This window comes from Eschrichtius robustus, chromosome 1 (genome assembly GCF_028021215.1).
Source record: "Eschrichtius robustus isolate mEscRob2 chromosome 1, mEscRob2.pri, whole genome shotgun sequence".
Taxonomy (NCBI): Eukaryota; Metazoa; Chordata; class Mammalia; order Artiodactyla; family Eschrichtiidae; genus Eschrichtius; species Eschrichtius robustus.
Genome location: NC_090824.1, coordinates 192,832,061 through 192,847,418, shown reverse-complemented (window position 1 = coordinate 192,847,418; position 15,358 = coordinate 192,832,061). Strand labels below are relative to the sequence as shown.

Genomic DNA, 15,358 nt, shown 5'->3' with positions numbered 1-15,358 from the left:
TTGCCTCTCCTAACGTGGTCATATCCGCTAAGGTATGAGTGCATATCCCCTCCCAAGAAACATATTTGTATTGTAACAGTGTAACAATGGTCTCCTGGAAATAAATAGTTTAGACTCAATAATCAATTTAAAATGTGTAAATCTCAAACACCCACAGCAAGACCGTCAGAAAGATCATTTTGCACAAGCTGAACTTTGAGAGTCTTCACGCCTCTCTGGGGAGGTGTCCACCTACTCCATGGGGACTGGGGAGGGCTCTCTATTAGCTGGGAGGAGGCGCCAGTGCTGACATGAGAAATGACCCTGCTCTCCACACCCCCAGGGTAGGGAATGGGGGTAGAATGAGTGGGGCTCAAATGTGTGGGAGTCTGGCCAACGGTTATTTTTGTTTCCATTAACATTCTCTTCTATATGTATTTTAACTTTAATCAAAGGCATATGTTTTTGTTTTATTTGCACTTAGTTCATCAAAGTGTCCCTTCTGATCTGAACTATGCCACGAAGCCTTGAGCTCTTCAGCGAAACACTCATTAATACCCCTGGGAAACAGGAAGTTGCATTTAGTCAAATATAAATAAATCCAGCTCCCAGGGGCTTTGCCCTGGCCTGGGTCAGGAAAGAGACGGTGACTTCTCAGTTGATCTGACCCATGGCCCCCTCTCGAACTGCACTTGCAAACAGAATCCCAGAGCTTTGGACAGATAAGGGTTTAGAAAATGTGCCTATCCTTTGTTCAAAACTGTTATGGAATCAAACAGGGTTTTATAAAGGAAAGAGAGTCTATCGATCTAGCCAAGCTTTTGGGTAGCATTCCAGATGTATTTCCACGGGGCAGTGCAGAAAGGAAGTGAGAAAGAGGAAGAAGGGTCTGTAAGCCTAAGCCACCTCGCCAAAGACTCTCTGCAGGTCATGCAGGAGAAATTTCCATCTTCCCCTGTCTCCCCCCTTCCCTCTCACCCTTTCACAACTCTCAACGGCACATATGGAACCCATTACGAACAAAGCCCGATTGTTGTATATTTGGAATTTCCCACATCAACTTGATGCTTTCTTTAACTGCCTCTTAATGTGTGTCTGAGTTGGGTGCCCAGACCCACGTCTCCATCCCTCCCACCCCACCGCAAGGAGCACCCCGCTTCTAAGAGTCTTTTTCCTGATTCATTTTCGAGCAGCGTAGAATTCCACTTTTTTCCCTCTGCCCCCCCCCAACGCCCACTTCCCATCAGACTCTTAGAATAAACAGAACTTTCTTTTCCGTCGTTTTCAATAAACGGGTCTGTAGAGAATAAATAAAAGCTGGTTCCCAAAGCATAAGAGTGATATTAGGCAAACACCCAAAAGCATGGGATTTTTTTACAAAGGAAATGGCATCCCTTTCATAAAACCCCAGAACAGAGTGAAGCAGCGGAGGCAGAAACACGTTAAAAAGAAAGAAACTAAAATACCTCCAACTCTGGAAGCCCCTTACTTGTTTATTCTTTTGAGTAATTTTCTCTGCTATAGAAATAAGCAGATTTAGGAAGGAGTAGAGATGGAGGCAGTTGCACAAATGAACGATATATCAGAAACAAAATATTACAGGACACTTAAATTTTTAGAGCATGTGTACCAGCAGTCTGAGAAGCTTGTTCGATGTGGAATTACACCATCTGATTAGAGAAGAATAGACAAATGTGATGGGTAAATCTGAGCATAGACAGTCCTTTTCAGAGCCTTGTAAAATCAAACATAATTTCTTCATGTTTATTGGCACACATAAAAATCAATGCTCTGTAACACAAACATTTAAATGAGGAGATGCCAAATGCGAGTCTGTCTGGTATATTTGATGTGATTCATCTGAACCATGGGATACAAACATTTTCTCCTTTCTTCCTTCACACTTCCTCTTTGTCGACGCCATTCACATATATAATTAGCTGTATGCCTGCATTTATTTTCTACCCGTTGGAAAGCAGGAAGGAAAAAATATGCCTGTCTGATGCTCAGGGTCATACTTATAATTTATGACTGTGAAGGGCGTTTCCCCACCAAGTCCCCACTGTGTTATGTCACTGCCCTTCAAATATTTTTCCTGTGTCCAGAAGAGAGTGAAATCAGAATGCAGGATTGCACATTAATCTCCACACCAGATGGTGATATTCCAAATAGTCCTTTTAAGGTGAGCATGTGACCTACTGTATGGCCAAGGGGCTTTGGAGTCACGTGATGGGATGAATACTACGTCTGATAGGGCTTCGATTAGACAACTGACCTGGTTACCGTCTGCAGCCACGAGAAGCAAAGTTGACATTTCTGGATCACTCTCCCCAGAAGCGTCATTTGCCCACCCCTAGGACATGCAGACTCGCCGAGGGACTGACTGACAGGCAGGGGCAGACAGGAGGGGGCTGGGCTGAGCTGCGGGAGACGCGCTGAAGTTGCAGAACTTGGGCTCTTTTTCTTCTTCCCCATCCCCCCACCTCCTGACACACCACATCTTGGCTCATAGGTCGGAAGAAAAAAACTCTTTCAGTTATTTGATATTTGGGAAACCTCCAGGAGTTTCCCAGTTTTGAGGACGCCTCCGTCTCTCCCTTGGCTGAGAACACACACACACACACACACACACACACAGACACACACACACACGGCTCTACACCATGGTGGTTCAGGCTGCAGTGGCTCCGAATAGATCCCAGAGACTTTTACTGAAAATTCCGTATGGATCTCTGAGAAGACGCAGCGTGGAGAGGGTAAGCGACGTGGCGGGCTGTTTGTTCTTCACCCGAGCAATTGCTCCAGAGAAAGGGAGAGGTTTCTTTTCGTTGTACATAGCTTCCCTTCTGGTAGTCATGTTTTCCTGAAAAATTCAAATTCCTGCGACTGGGGAATACTATGGCATATGTAATTTTTTTTCTTTGTAGATAATGATGAGAAATTTGAAACGAATGTTGGTCGGCTGTGCATGGGGGTTGGGGCTGTTAGAGATGAAACATAAGAGAAAAGATTGGGGTAGAGACTGCCCTCTGGAAAGAGCATGGACGATGAGAGTGCCCGTGGAGAAGAGCTTCGGGCTGCAAAACCTGTTTTCCTCTCTGTTCAGTGAGACAGATTCATTGGTGCAGCAGGGCTGCAAATTTCCTTTCCTCTGCTGGGTGACAGTGTCTTCAAAGGAGGCAATGATAAGGAGCTGTGACGCTTTGAGGGTTTAAATGATGCACCTGGTTGATTAAAATCCCCTCTGTTGTTTAGTTGTGGTTGTACTGTTTCAAATACCTTGCGATCATTTGGGGTTTTTTACCATTATGGATTGTGGCTCTCTGTTAGTTTTCTGAAAACATGCTTACTTTACGGTAGCACCTGGCAGAGAAGATGCTGTAAAACAATAACAGGGATTTGTCCTTCTCTGGAGTGACTGATGTAGTTTGGGGGATGACGGTAGTTAATGCAAATCTGGTCGTCCTCAGGACGTTGGGCTCATTCACGTGGGGACAGCGCCTGTACCCACGCAGGGGTGGAATGGTTTGCGGGTCTCAGAAACCCCCAAAGCCCCTGTTTGCATAATGGCAGATCCCTCTGCGGGCTGCGGATGTCTACTTAGACATTTTAGGTGAAGGTGTAATCTAAAATCAATAAGGCAAAGAGGATCACAAACCGCTGTCGTGATAGATAAGCGACCTGCCGCGTCTTATAAAGGGGAACAGCATTTAATTCAAGTGACTTTTTCTGGTTTGTATACTGACTACTCGGTGATTTTTAAATTTAAGGAAAACATGAGTCAAGCTTTAAAACTACGAGGGGCTATCGAGATTTCCAGGTGGGGTTGATTTCCTGACTTTTGATGAGTTACATTTTATTCTGCCATTTGAGTAGTAATGGAAAAAACTTCTCTTCCTATTCTGGCTGTGTGTAGGTCTTTCTTTTGAGACATATTTCTTGGGCTCCATATCAGGGTCATCAACTTAAATGTATTCAGGGCCTAATGCGTGCTCCCTTTTATACCAAGAGTTTTACAGTATAGGACCAACTGTTAGAGCAAAATTTGCAAATTGATCATTATATTAACAAATGTAGCTTATCTTGAATGTGATTTTAGGTTCCGGTGAAATTTTTTTTCCTGTATGGTAACTAAGTTTATATAATATGTTCAGTTCACAAAAACTCCCTTGGAAATGTGAGTTGCCCGTACTCGAGTTGTACCACATGACAAAACTAAGGAGAGAATTATCCTGCACATTTGCACAAATAATCCAGAGTAACCTATTTAGCCATTAGAATCTCCAGATGGATGTTTAATAAATCATGTATGTTTCATAAATCCAGATATAGTCACGTACCATTTCTGTTATTCGTTTAAGAAAAACTGGCAATATATGAACACAGGGTCAGATACAAAACCTGTCTATTGTTGTATGTGCTGGTGTATACCGACATTCAAGATACAGACCTATGTCCTGTCCTTGGGCACACACCAGTGTCTTAGGAGTCTGATCTGAAAACTTCTAGGCCCTTAAGAGAAGCGTGTCCATCACTGGAGCATCAGATGTCCTGTTAATCTTCATTGCCAGCTGTGAAGTGGTGGGGCTGAGACACCATCACTCACAAGAAGAGCCCCCTTGCGTTCCTACAAGGCTACCCTCTCACCCTCCACCATGGGGAAGAGTGAGACTAATTGGAACATATGACGTCATGTCGATTTCAATTGGATATTTTATGCCATCGCTGGTTTTATGACAACTTTCACAATCAGAGTCATCTATTTATATAAAAGGGGGGGCAGGAAAGGTGAGAAATGGCATCTGCTTTCAGGGCAGACACTGACAAACAGCATTCTTTTCTCGGGACTCCCTGAATTAAAAGCAGCAACAGCTTTCTCGGTTACATCTGCAGTCTAGAGTGTGCCAGACATCCGAGTGATTTCTATGGTCTCATGATATTTAATGATGGTGAGACCTCGCATTTCTATAACACCTTTGCCCCAATGCACTCTCTTATCTGTTACCTCCCTTTACGATCGTGAGCTGCTAATGAGGCACAGAGAATGGGGATTATTACCCTTGTCCTGTATGAACAGGGAAACCAAGGCATGTGGAGGTTTAATCTTCTGTCCGGGGACATGCAGTCAAGGACAGAGCAGGACCTCAGTCTGGGGACCTGGTATCTTACATCCGTGCCGTTGGGGCCAGTGTTTCATCACCTTTGCTCCCTGAGGGAGCTTCGACATTGCAGCCTGGCCCTGAGAAATGGGTATAGCCAACCTGCCACGAGCACTTCACAGGAAAGGAAACTTACCAAAGGCAGAGATGCTGACAGCCAAAGAGAAGAACTCATGACCTAGCGCACTGACAGTCATGGGCCCTTACGTGTCCAGAGTTAAAAGATGGCTTCTGTTTTCCAACTGCCTGGAAGATGAGTTGAAAACACAGAAATGCACCTTTCTAACTCTGCTACTTAGACAGCCGTCAAATCCTGATTACAAAATACTCAGGCTGGTTGACCAAGCCTGGTTCTTGTTCATATGTGTTCACAGACAACCATCAACCAACCCATCACCATCCTAGGCAGGGCAGAAAAAGAAATCTAAGATGCCATGTTTGGAGATAGGAGATCTGAGGTTTATATAAATGAAACTGTTATAAGTCAATACAATAGGGCTCTAATCCAGCTCCAAAATAAGTAATGAAGGTGATTCAGGTGCAACAGGAGGCAGCCAAGTGGGGTGGAAAGGGTGGGGCTTGCAGCCACACTGTCCCAAGAAACAAGAGCCTCACTACCTACTAATTGTGTGACTTTGGCAGTGACTCGGTCTTTCTCAGCCTGGTTTATTCATCTGCACTATCTATCCTTGAGGACGGTTATTAAGGATTAGAGGTGATGTATGTAAGGCCCTACCATGATACATGGCGTGCAGAAAGAAGGTAATCATTAATGATGGGCATATTTTTAAAATTTATTTTATTGAAGTATAGTTGATTTACAGTGTTGTGTTAATTTCTACTGTACAGCAAAGTGACTCAGTTATATATTTTTATATATATAACTTTTTATATAAAAAATATATATTTTTTCCATGTTCTTTTCCATTATGGTTTATCACAGGGTATTGAATATAGTTCCCTGTGCTGTACAGTAGGACCTTGTTGTTTATCCATTTTCTATATAAGAGTTTGCGTCTGCTAATCCCAAACTCCCAATCCATCCCTCTCCCACCCCACCCCTTGGCAACCACAAGTCTGTCCTCTATGTCTGTGTGTCTGTTTCTGTTTCGTAGATAGGTTCATTTGTGTCATATTTTAGATTCCATGTATAAGTGATATCATATGGTATTTGTCTTTCTTTTTCTGACTTACTTCACTTAGTGTGATAATCTCTAGGTCCATCCATGTTCCTGCAAATGGCATTATTTCATTCTTTTTTATGGCTAAGTAGTATTCCATTGTATATATGTACCACATCTTCTTTACCCATTCATCTGTCGATGGACATTTAAGTTGTTTCCATGTCTTGACTATTGTAAATAGTGCTGTGAACATAGGGGTGCACGTATCTTTTCAAATTATAGTTTTGTCCAGATAAATGCCCAGGAGTGGAATAGCTGGATCCTATGGTAGTTCTATTTTTAATTTTTTGAGGAACCTCCATACTGTTTTCCGTAGTGGCTGCACCAATTTCCATTTGATAGGCATATTTTTGAAGTTTGACTTTGAGTAGAGGAACACTTGGCTTGTATTTTTAATAACCAGTAGCCTTTTACATACATTCTTAGTCACACTTACTGTCACCCAAAGATGTCCTTTAAGGGATATTCACCCAAGAAAGCCAAGACAGAAGTATTTCCTGGTGATAACTTCCCTTGAACTCCCAATTTTATGTAAGACATAAAAAATAGAGTGTTTCAAATTCATTGCACACCAGTGCCAAGTAAGTAAACTTACTCAAGCCCAGGTACTTCAGTAGGGTCTTTTCCTTCTCGAGCTGGGAAGGTAAAAATGAACTTCATGGAAAATTCTAAGAATGTAAGAACATAACATATAAATGAGTTAAGGAGAGAGCAAATGTGGACCTTTTAGGGGGGGAGTTTGCTGTGGAGACGGGGTGAATGTTGTATTAAGTTTCTATGACCCTACAATATGACGAAATTGTTCCACATTGGAGATTACCGTTATAGGTCCAAAACCTAGGAATAAGCGGGCCAAGCTGTGTGTGGCCCAGCACGCATTGTTTTAGTGTGTGTGTTTATTAAGGATGCCCATCTCCCCACTGATTTATCCTCTCTGTCATCCAGACCCACGTTTCCTGGGTCTGGATGACCCAGGGTGGAGTGGACGTCTCTCTTCTCTTGAGGCTCTCAATCCCTCACGTTCAACATGTTCAAAGTGGAATTCATCCTCTCACCCACAGTCCTGCTCCGATTCCTTCAACACCACCAGCCATCTGAACACCCAAATGAGAACCCAGGAATCTTCCCTGCCTCTTCCCTTTCCCTGGGGTCCGCCATCTAATCAGTCACCAAGTGCTGCCAATTCCAGCTCCAGAACCTCTCTCACATCTAACTCCTCCTCCCCATTTCTTGGTTCAGGCCTCCATCATCTTCCACTTGTCTACTTAAAATCCCTGCCTCAAGATAAGTACAAATGTCTAAACATAATTATAAGGCCCTCCGTAATCGGGACGCTGCTACCCTCTCCAGCCTGGTCTCTCCCCATCCCTTACCCCGGGTACTGTACACTCCAACCACACTGAACACATCTGCAGTTCCTCCAAACTACCATGCTCTCCCTTGCCACAGGGCCTTTGCACGTGCTTTTGTAGGCTTGACACACACTGCATCCTCCCTCCGCCTCCTTAACTTCCTATTCACACACTTCAGCCTAAAGATAACATCCTGTCAGAAGGCTTTCCAGGTACCCACCCCCTCCCCAAGTATGAATAACGGCTCTTCCTTCCTTCAGGCTCTCAAAGCTCTCTGTATCTCCCTTACAGTAACACAAATGACATTGCATTGAATCTGCCTGCTGCCTGTTTCCTCCACACCCATGACAACAAGCTCCTTGAGGACAGGGAACACACTTTGGCCCCTGGTTCCTAGTAGGAGGGTGAAACATTCGTTAGATGAGAGAATGAATGAAATCTGGAAGTTGCTAGAAACTTCCCTCAGGGAGAAAATCTGGGAAGAGGATCAGAATGAAAACATAAACCAGAACAGCCTCACATCTTATGTTAAATGACCACCAGCCCCATTTTTGCTGGTGGAAAATGTGTCCACACTTATATGCTGATACGAACTGAGGAGACAAATGCTTTTCTCCTATTTATTCTGAAATCTGAGACGTATCTTGAAGGGGAACAATGTGTGTATGTGAACAACGAATCAGACTCATTATATGTCTCTTCACAGAGTAATAGGAATTGGACACTTTTCTTGAAAAAAATAAATAAGAAAGCATTCTCTTTTACCACAGTTACTGAAATATCTAAGTAAAAGGATTTTTTGTTTTGTTTTCGTTTGTTTTTTTTTTTTTGTCCTGGAAAGACTGAATTGGTGTGGTATTTCTGGAGCAGTATTTTTAACACAGTGTAAATTAAACCTTTTTGCACCCACATTATTCATTATTTGACGTGTTATTCCAGGTTGACGTGTGGCCTGTCTATTATTTTGCAAACCGTTACATTATCACAGCTGCTAAGCTGCATAACTTAGGAATTCAGAATACAACAGAGTCTCTGTCGCGGAGTGTGTGGTGCTTACATTCTGAATGTATTCATGCAGGGAAGTGTGAGACTTTACCAAAAACACATACAGCAGACGGCTTTTAGTGGATATTTATTACCATGGAAAGCAGACAGCCCAGAAACGGTTCAGACAGATCAGTGTATTTATTCACACATATTATTATCCAGCCCCCCTCATCCTGCATAGGTTCTGTTCTTTCTATAAATACACACCTCTCTGGAGGAGAAAGAACATGCACTATATCAGGGGCTCCAATTCTCGGGTTCACGGGCTGCACTGAAGGCCGTGTTCCCCACGTTGGTTAGTCCCGTGTAATTTTAAGTGACCCCAGATTGGTGCACCAACATTTATTTTATTTCTCACAGCAGCTCATGTCAAGTTAAACCAGTGACTTCTCATCTTGGCCAGAATGAGGTGGCATAATGGAAAGGCTGTCCCTCTACTGGGTACCACTCCAGGGTTCTCATTCCTCAGGCTGGTGGGGAAAGCAGGACTGGAAATCTCTCTTCAAATGGTCAAGACTCCCAGGAACCTCACCATCCTGCCCCAAGCTACAGCTCTCAAGCTCAGCATGAAACCAGGTGATGGTTTCCCTCTTTCGACTACTCATCCCCAGGTCCTGAATCCTTCTTAGGACTCTCTTTAATGTCTTGGGTCAGATGACATCACTCATCCTACAGCAGTGCTTCTCAACCTTGGCTTCACTCTGGAAGCACCTGAGAAGCTTTAAAAATCCCAACACCCAAGCTGTACCCCAAACCACTGAATATCAGCATCTCTGGAGAAGGGACCCAGGCATCATCTGTAGTTAAGCGCCCACGTGATTCTACTGTGTGGCCACATTGACAACCACTGCCCCAAGGGGAGATTATTGCCAAGATGGATTGTCTGGGCAAGATCCTAGCTTAAAGAAATTAGCTAGTTCCTGTGCTTTCCGGTGTCTTCACATAAAAAGGGAATAAATGAGTCAGTTGTGTTGGATTTTTAGTCAAGAGTGTCATTCTCAATAGGAAAAAAAAAAAAACACTTCATCTTTTAAAAGTGTGTTCATATACCTGGGACATCTTATGAAGTGTCCAGCACTTTGAGGTCACTTTCTGGATAATTGAACACAGCCTTCTGAAGTCATAGTGGCTAGTACCATACAGGACTTCCTTTTAGATAATTTGAGATCAGAAACACCCAATCCAGCTACTCCAGCAAAGTACTTCTCCACTGGAGCAGGGACATAGTCCCTTCCGGGTGTATTTCAACCCACCATCTTGCAGCCATGTTCATAAAATCAATCCTGTATTCGCAGGACACTCTCTGTAGGTATTTTGAAAGCAGATCTCTTATAAATTGCTCTAGCAGAGTGAATGCTATCCACCTGTGTGATATAAGAGTTTCTTTGAACACATAGTTGAAAACAATCAGTAAATTTGTACTGATTTATCAATGTGCCTCTGAGAACAATAGCATCTTATGCGTAGGAAGCAGTATAGAAGAAACTCTGCCATGGATCTATGTTTTCTAATCTGGGAGTGGATGAATCACATCTGTGGATTTTTCATTCTTTTTTTTCTTCCCTTCCTGGTCACTCAATTACTAACTGCTTCAAAGGACTTGATCAGTTTTTCTACTAAGTCCCAGAGCCTAGAGCCATGCCTGGCACATATATAGCGTGATTATACATTTATTGAATGAATGTGAATAGATGAATGAAAAGAATGTTTTTATGGTTATAAACTCAAACAGAATTGTCACTCGAAGAATAGGGTTGCAAAGTGCCTGCATTTCTTATGCTGATAAATATTTGTGTCATTATCAGTTCTTAACAAAGTGACTCAAATTAGGATGCTAGGTCTTCTTGGTAGAGAACTTGCTCATGAAAAACTTCTTGTTCTACTCAATACTCTGTAATGACCTATATGAGAAAAGAATCTAAAAGAGGGTGGGAAAAAAGAAGAAAAACTGCTTGAAACCTTACTACACAATTAACCCTTCTGAGTATGTGGGCGGCCGTTTTCCTTCCCAATCAGAATCTGTGCGTGTATTTCAAGATAGTCCATAAACACGCCCCTGATCTTTTTCCTCCACTGCCTGCTGAGTTTTCTCAAACATGCCAAGGTCACATTTCCACGTGGATAGGTTGCTTCCAAATGGTTCTTCCTGTCTCTCTATTGGAACATTAATCAGGAAAACCAATGAGGCTTTTAAAAGTATATTAATCACTTCTGGAAAACATGGTTCAACTTCAATTAAAAAAAAATATCAGTCTCAGAATATAAATACCACAGGGAATCTAATATCTAGGACCCAGCACTCTATTTTTTAATTCTACAGATTTTTATTTAATACCTACTACATGCCAGGCAGTGTTGTAGGCCCAGGGGCTGTAACAAAATCTCTGCTTTCATGTTGCGGTGGGCCTCCCTTTTACGCTGATGTGGCACCTGCAGATACAGAAGGCTGAAGTACTATGTACTGTGCCATTTTATAGAGGAGACTTGAGTATCCATGGATCTGGGTCTCTGCGAGGGTCTTGAAACTAATCCCCCACAGATACCCAGGGATGACTGTAATTGGTGCTAAGGCCTCTAAGGAAATACACAGCAGGATAAGGAGGGAGGAGAGAAGGGTGTGCTGCATTTTCTACGATGTGGCTCTCTGTTAAAGTGGTATTGGAGGAGAGGCATGACGAAGTGAGGGAGCAGGACATGCAGCCATCTGGGGAGAGAACACGCCGGGCAGAGGACACTTCACGTACACAGGTGTGATGCCAGAGCACACCTGATGGATCTGAGGAGTAAAGGGGGGGAGGGCCGGGGGTAAGCGGTCAGGAGCAGCAGACAGCGAGGTGTTAGGAGCCCGTGTGACCGAGGGCTGCTCAGGCCAGGATGAGGACTTCGGGGTTTTACGCTGAGCAGGACAAAAGGAGATGAGTGGTTTGGGGAAAGAAGGATGACCTCAGCTGACATGTTTTAAAGGAGTCCCTGCAGCTACTAGGCTGGTAGGGAACCAGGCATGGAAGCAGGTGACTCATTAGGTCATGAGTGTAAGAATCCTGATGAGAAATGCTAACTCTGGAGGTGGTGAGAAATGAATGGATCCTGGATTTGTCTACAGCGTAGAATTGACAGGATTGGCTGATGGATTGGGTGCTAGAGAAAGCGGAATCAAGAAGAGGAATCCCCACCCTGAGCAGCTGGAGAGTGGAGTTGCTGCTGAGATGGGGAACACTGCAGGACCAGCTTGGGGTGATGACAGCAGGGGCGGGGAGATGAGGGGTTCTACTTGGATGTGTTAAACTTGAGGTGATTGTTAAAAACGCAAACGGAGGATGTTAAAAACACGTTTGGTGTTTAGGCGAGAGTCTGGACTGGAGATATAAATGTGGACGGTAATCAGGGGGATGATAGAGCTGACTTATCCCAGGCTCTGTGCTGACTGTGTACATCTCTTCCTAGCGCCACATGCAGTGACCACATGTGGGCAGGTTGAAATGGTCAGTGATGGGAGAATTTACACCGTGGAAACTGGCAAACATTACAAATCGGGGCTTTTTCTTCTGGGGAGTCAATGGTTGAACATTTTCTGGTATACCCTTGGAGGATAGTGTAAATAGCCACAAGACTAGGTGATGTTACCTGGATGGTGGCACAAAGAAATATCACGGGACTGGACCCAAGTTTAGAGATCACTTCCAGGAGGAGGAACCAGCAAAGAAAGACAAATAAGTGCATCCAGTGAGGTGCAAAGAGAATTGAAGAGAATTTCTCAGAAGGGAATGTTGGACTGTCCAATGCTGCTGATAATCAAGTGCAATAAGGACTAGGAAATCATCTGATTGCTGTGTTGTGAAAGAGCTTGTGTGCAAGCTGCGTGCATCAGAATCACCCGGGATCACTTTGTCATAAAGCAGAAACTAACACACCATTGTAAAGCAATTATACTCCAATACAGACGTTAAAAAAAAAAAGAATCACCCGTGTGTTCTCTAAACCCATAGATGCATGGTCTCTCCCCAGACATACTGAATCTGAACCTCTGAGGGTTATAACATTGACTAAAGTTTGAGAATGGTACCGGAAGTATAGCTTTCCAGAAAAGGAAAAAAAAAAAGGCACCAGTGAGGTAGAGAAAAGAGCACAGCATAGGGAGGGGGAAATAACGGAGACAGGAAAAGGAAGAAACTCTCAGGACAATTCTTGCTCAACCTGAGGTCAGTCCTGGAACGAGCAAGTAGAGACCAGGATAAGGAATAATGGGTGAAAGTTATGGCAACCAAAGCCAGTAGTAAATCTTCTTCCCTACAGTATCCTAGAAACTCAGTGCTCTTGTTTTAAACAACCCCCCTCAACTTAAACCACTGTGTCCGAAAAATAAAACTGCAATCGGTCCCTTAGAGCTAGTCCAGCCAAAAAAAAAAAAAAAAGGCAAGAGAGAAGATGAAAGACAGATTTCAACATCTTACGTTGATCACCTGCGTCAAAAGCCAGTACCCCACCACTCAGCCTTAGCTTTCCTGAGATCTCTCTCAAGAAAACCTCTTTTCTTTTGCTTTGTTTTGTTCTGTTTCGCTTCTGAAAAGATTTTAAAAATGGGTTGCTGCTCTCAGGTGTCAGAGCTTCATAACCCAGCCGAGTCCCAGAATAGATTTAGAAAGTATAATTTAGGGCTGAGCCAGCTACCAAATGCCTGAAATGAGCAGGTCCTGATTTGAACCCTGAATGTTGGGGTTTAGACCTATTCTGTAAAAGTGAATGGATTTGGATTGAACTGGAAGAAATCACGTCTTTGACATCAGGTTCTGTCTCATTGGGTTTCTGTGGTGTTTCTTACAGAAGAAAATCTTGGTCTTATCTGCCAGTTGGGCTGAAGGATGGTAACGGCCTTTAGTAATGGGAACATAGCCCTTTATGTGGATCCTATCAATCAAAGAGTTTCTACCTGGGACAACTGAGAATATCCACCCAGTCAGCACATGCATAAGTCCCCTCCCCACCCCCTTTCATCTTCCTTTTAGGAACATCAAATTCGGACTAGTGAAAGGGAAGCTTTAAAGGCAGACGTGTTGTGAGTCCCTCCCGCGATTCCAGGCTGATGTTGGGGAATTAGGCTATTTCATTTTCCAAGCAGAATCAGGTGTGTCTGGGTATGGACGAGCTCAGAGCCCAGTGCCCCGAGAAAGCTCTTCTCCTCCTTGCCTTGCACTGCCGTGTTGCACAGCCAGGTCCATCCATGTAGGCAGCAATGCGGGCTCCGGGTTTTACAATCCTTCTTGTTAAAATGTCCACCTAAGGGAAGAATGAGGAAAGGGAACCCCCCCCATCCTGCTGGGTCCCAGCTTTGGGTTTTCAAGCATCAGAGCATTTAGGGAGAGGAGCTACTAAAGAAAGAAAAAAATCCTCTGGAAACACACAAGGGGTACTCGTTGATTCAAAATCAGCAGCATAGAATGCTATGCTCACACCAGGGCCCCCGGATGGCAGCTCTGCCATCCTCCTGAGGGCCTCTCCCAGGGAGCAGGAGCCAGGGTCCCCAGGCCACACACCATCCCATTCCAGCACCTGGGAGCAGGGGGGCGGGGCGTGGTGAATACCAATATTCTGCAGCATTTGGCTTGGCCAGAGTCCATTCTTTTTTTTTTTAATGTTTATTTATTTATGTATTTTTGGCTGCGTTGGGTCTTCATTGCTGCACACGGGCTTTCTCTAATTGCGGTGAGCAGGGGCTACTCTTCGTTGTGGTGCGCAGGTTTCTCATTGCGGTGGCTTCTCTTGTTGCGGAGCACGGGCTCTAGGCACGCGGGCTTCAGTAGTTGTGGCATGCGGGCTCAGTAGTTGTGGCTCGCTTGCTCTAGAGCGCAGGCTCAGTAGTTGTGGCACACGGGCTTAGTTGCTCCGTGGCATGTGGGATCTTCCCAGACCAGGGCTCGAACCCGTGTCCCCTGCATTGGCAGGCGGATTCTCAACCACTGCGCCACCAGGGAAGCCCCAGAGTCCATTCTTAATCATCTTAATAGTCCTTATTTCTAGCACAATCCCTGGACGTGTGTTTTGAGGTTCCCTCTGAAGAGCCCAACAGCAAACAAAAGTCTCTTCGGGACTCTGTGACTTCCTTTTTCCTTCAGTCAAATGGCCTTAAGGTGGCATGAGAGAAACATGTATCACGTGTCTTAGAAGAGGGCCTGTGCAGGGCAAGACTCTTCTTGCTCCTTCGGGGACTCACCCATCAGAAATTGGCTGTTTTCAAGAGTTAATATCTATCTCCTGTGGTACCCTTAGGACCTCATCCTTCATCTTAATCCTGGGCTGCCTCTATTCATGCTTGTCATCCTATAAAATAGGGCCTTACACAGGCATTATAACTCAGATGACCACAGGAGTCAAGCAGGTCAAATACATGGAGGTCAAGAAGGAAAGTTGTACCTTGCAAACTGGAGATCTCGTATCTTAGCAAATGACCACCTACTACTCAGCTTTGCCACGGGGAAACTGGGGCTGGTGTTCCTGGATCTTCTGATTTTTCAAAGGAAAATCTTTGTGCAATTTTCTTATAAGTAAGAAAATATATATATGTGTGTGAGAAAGAGATGAAATATCTCAATTTTTATATGCTGGCAACAAATCCAAGCTTAAAGAAAAACACTGCATGCCA

At 44.0% G+C, this 15,358-nt stretch overlaps 1 protein-coding gene across 1 annotated transcript in view; it reads left to right on the top strand.

The window, feature by feature from the left end:
- The first annotated feature begins 2,157 nt into the window (after positions 1-2,157).
- The window catches only part of FRMD4A (FERM domain containing 4A), a 341,961-nt gene continuing 328,760 nt past the window's right edge, over positions 2,158-15,358 (top strand). Inside the window, exon 1 of the transcript XR_011076055.1 lies at positions 2,158-2,735. The gene's annotated coding sequence lies outside the window, so the exon portion shown is untranslated. The remainder of the gene's footprint in view (positions 2,736-15,358) is intronic.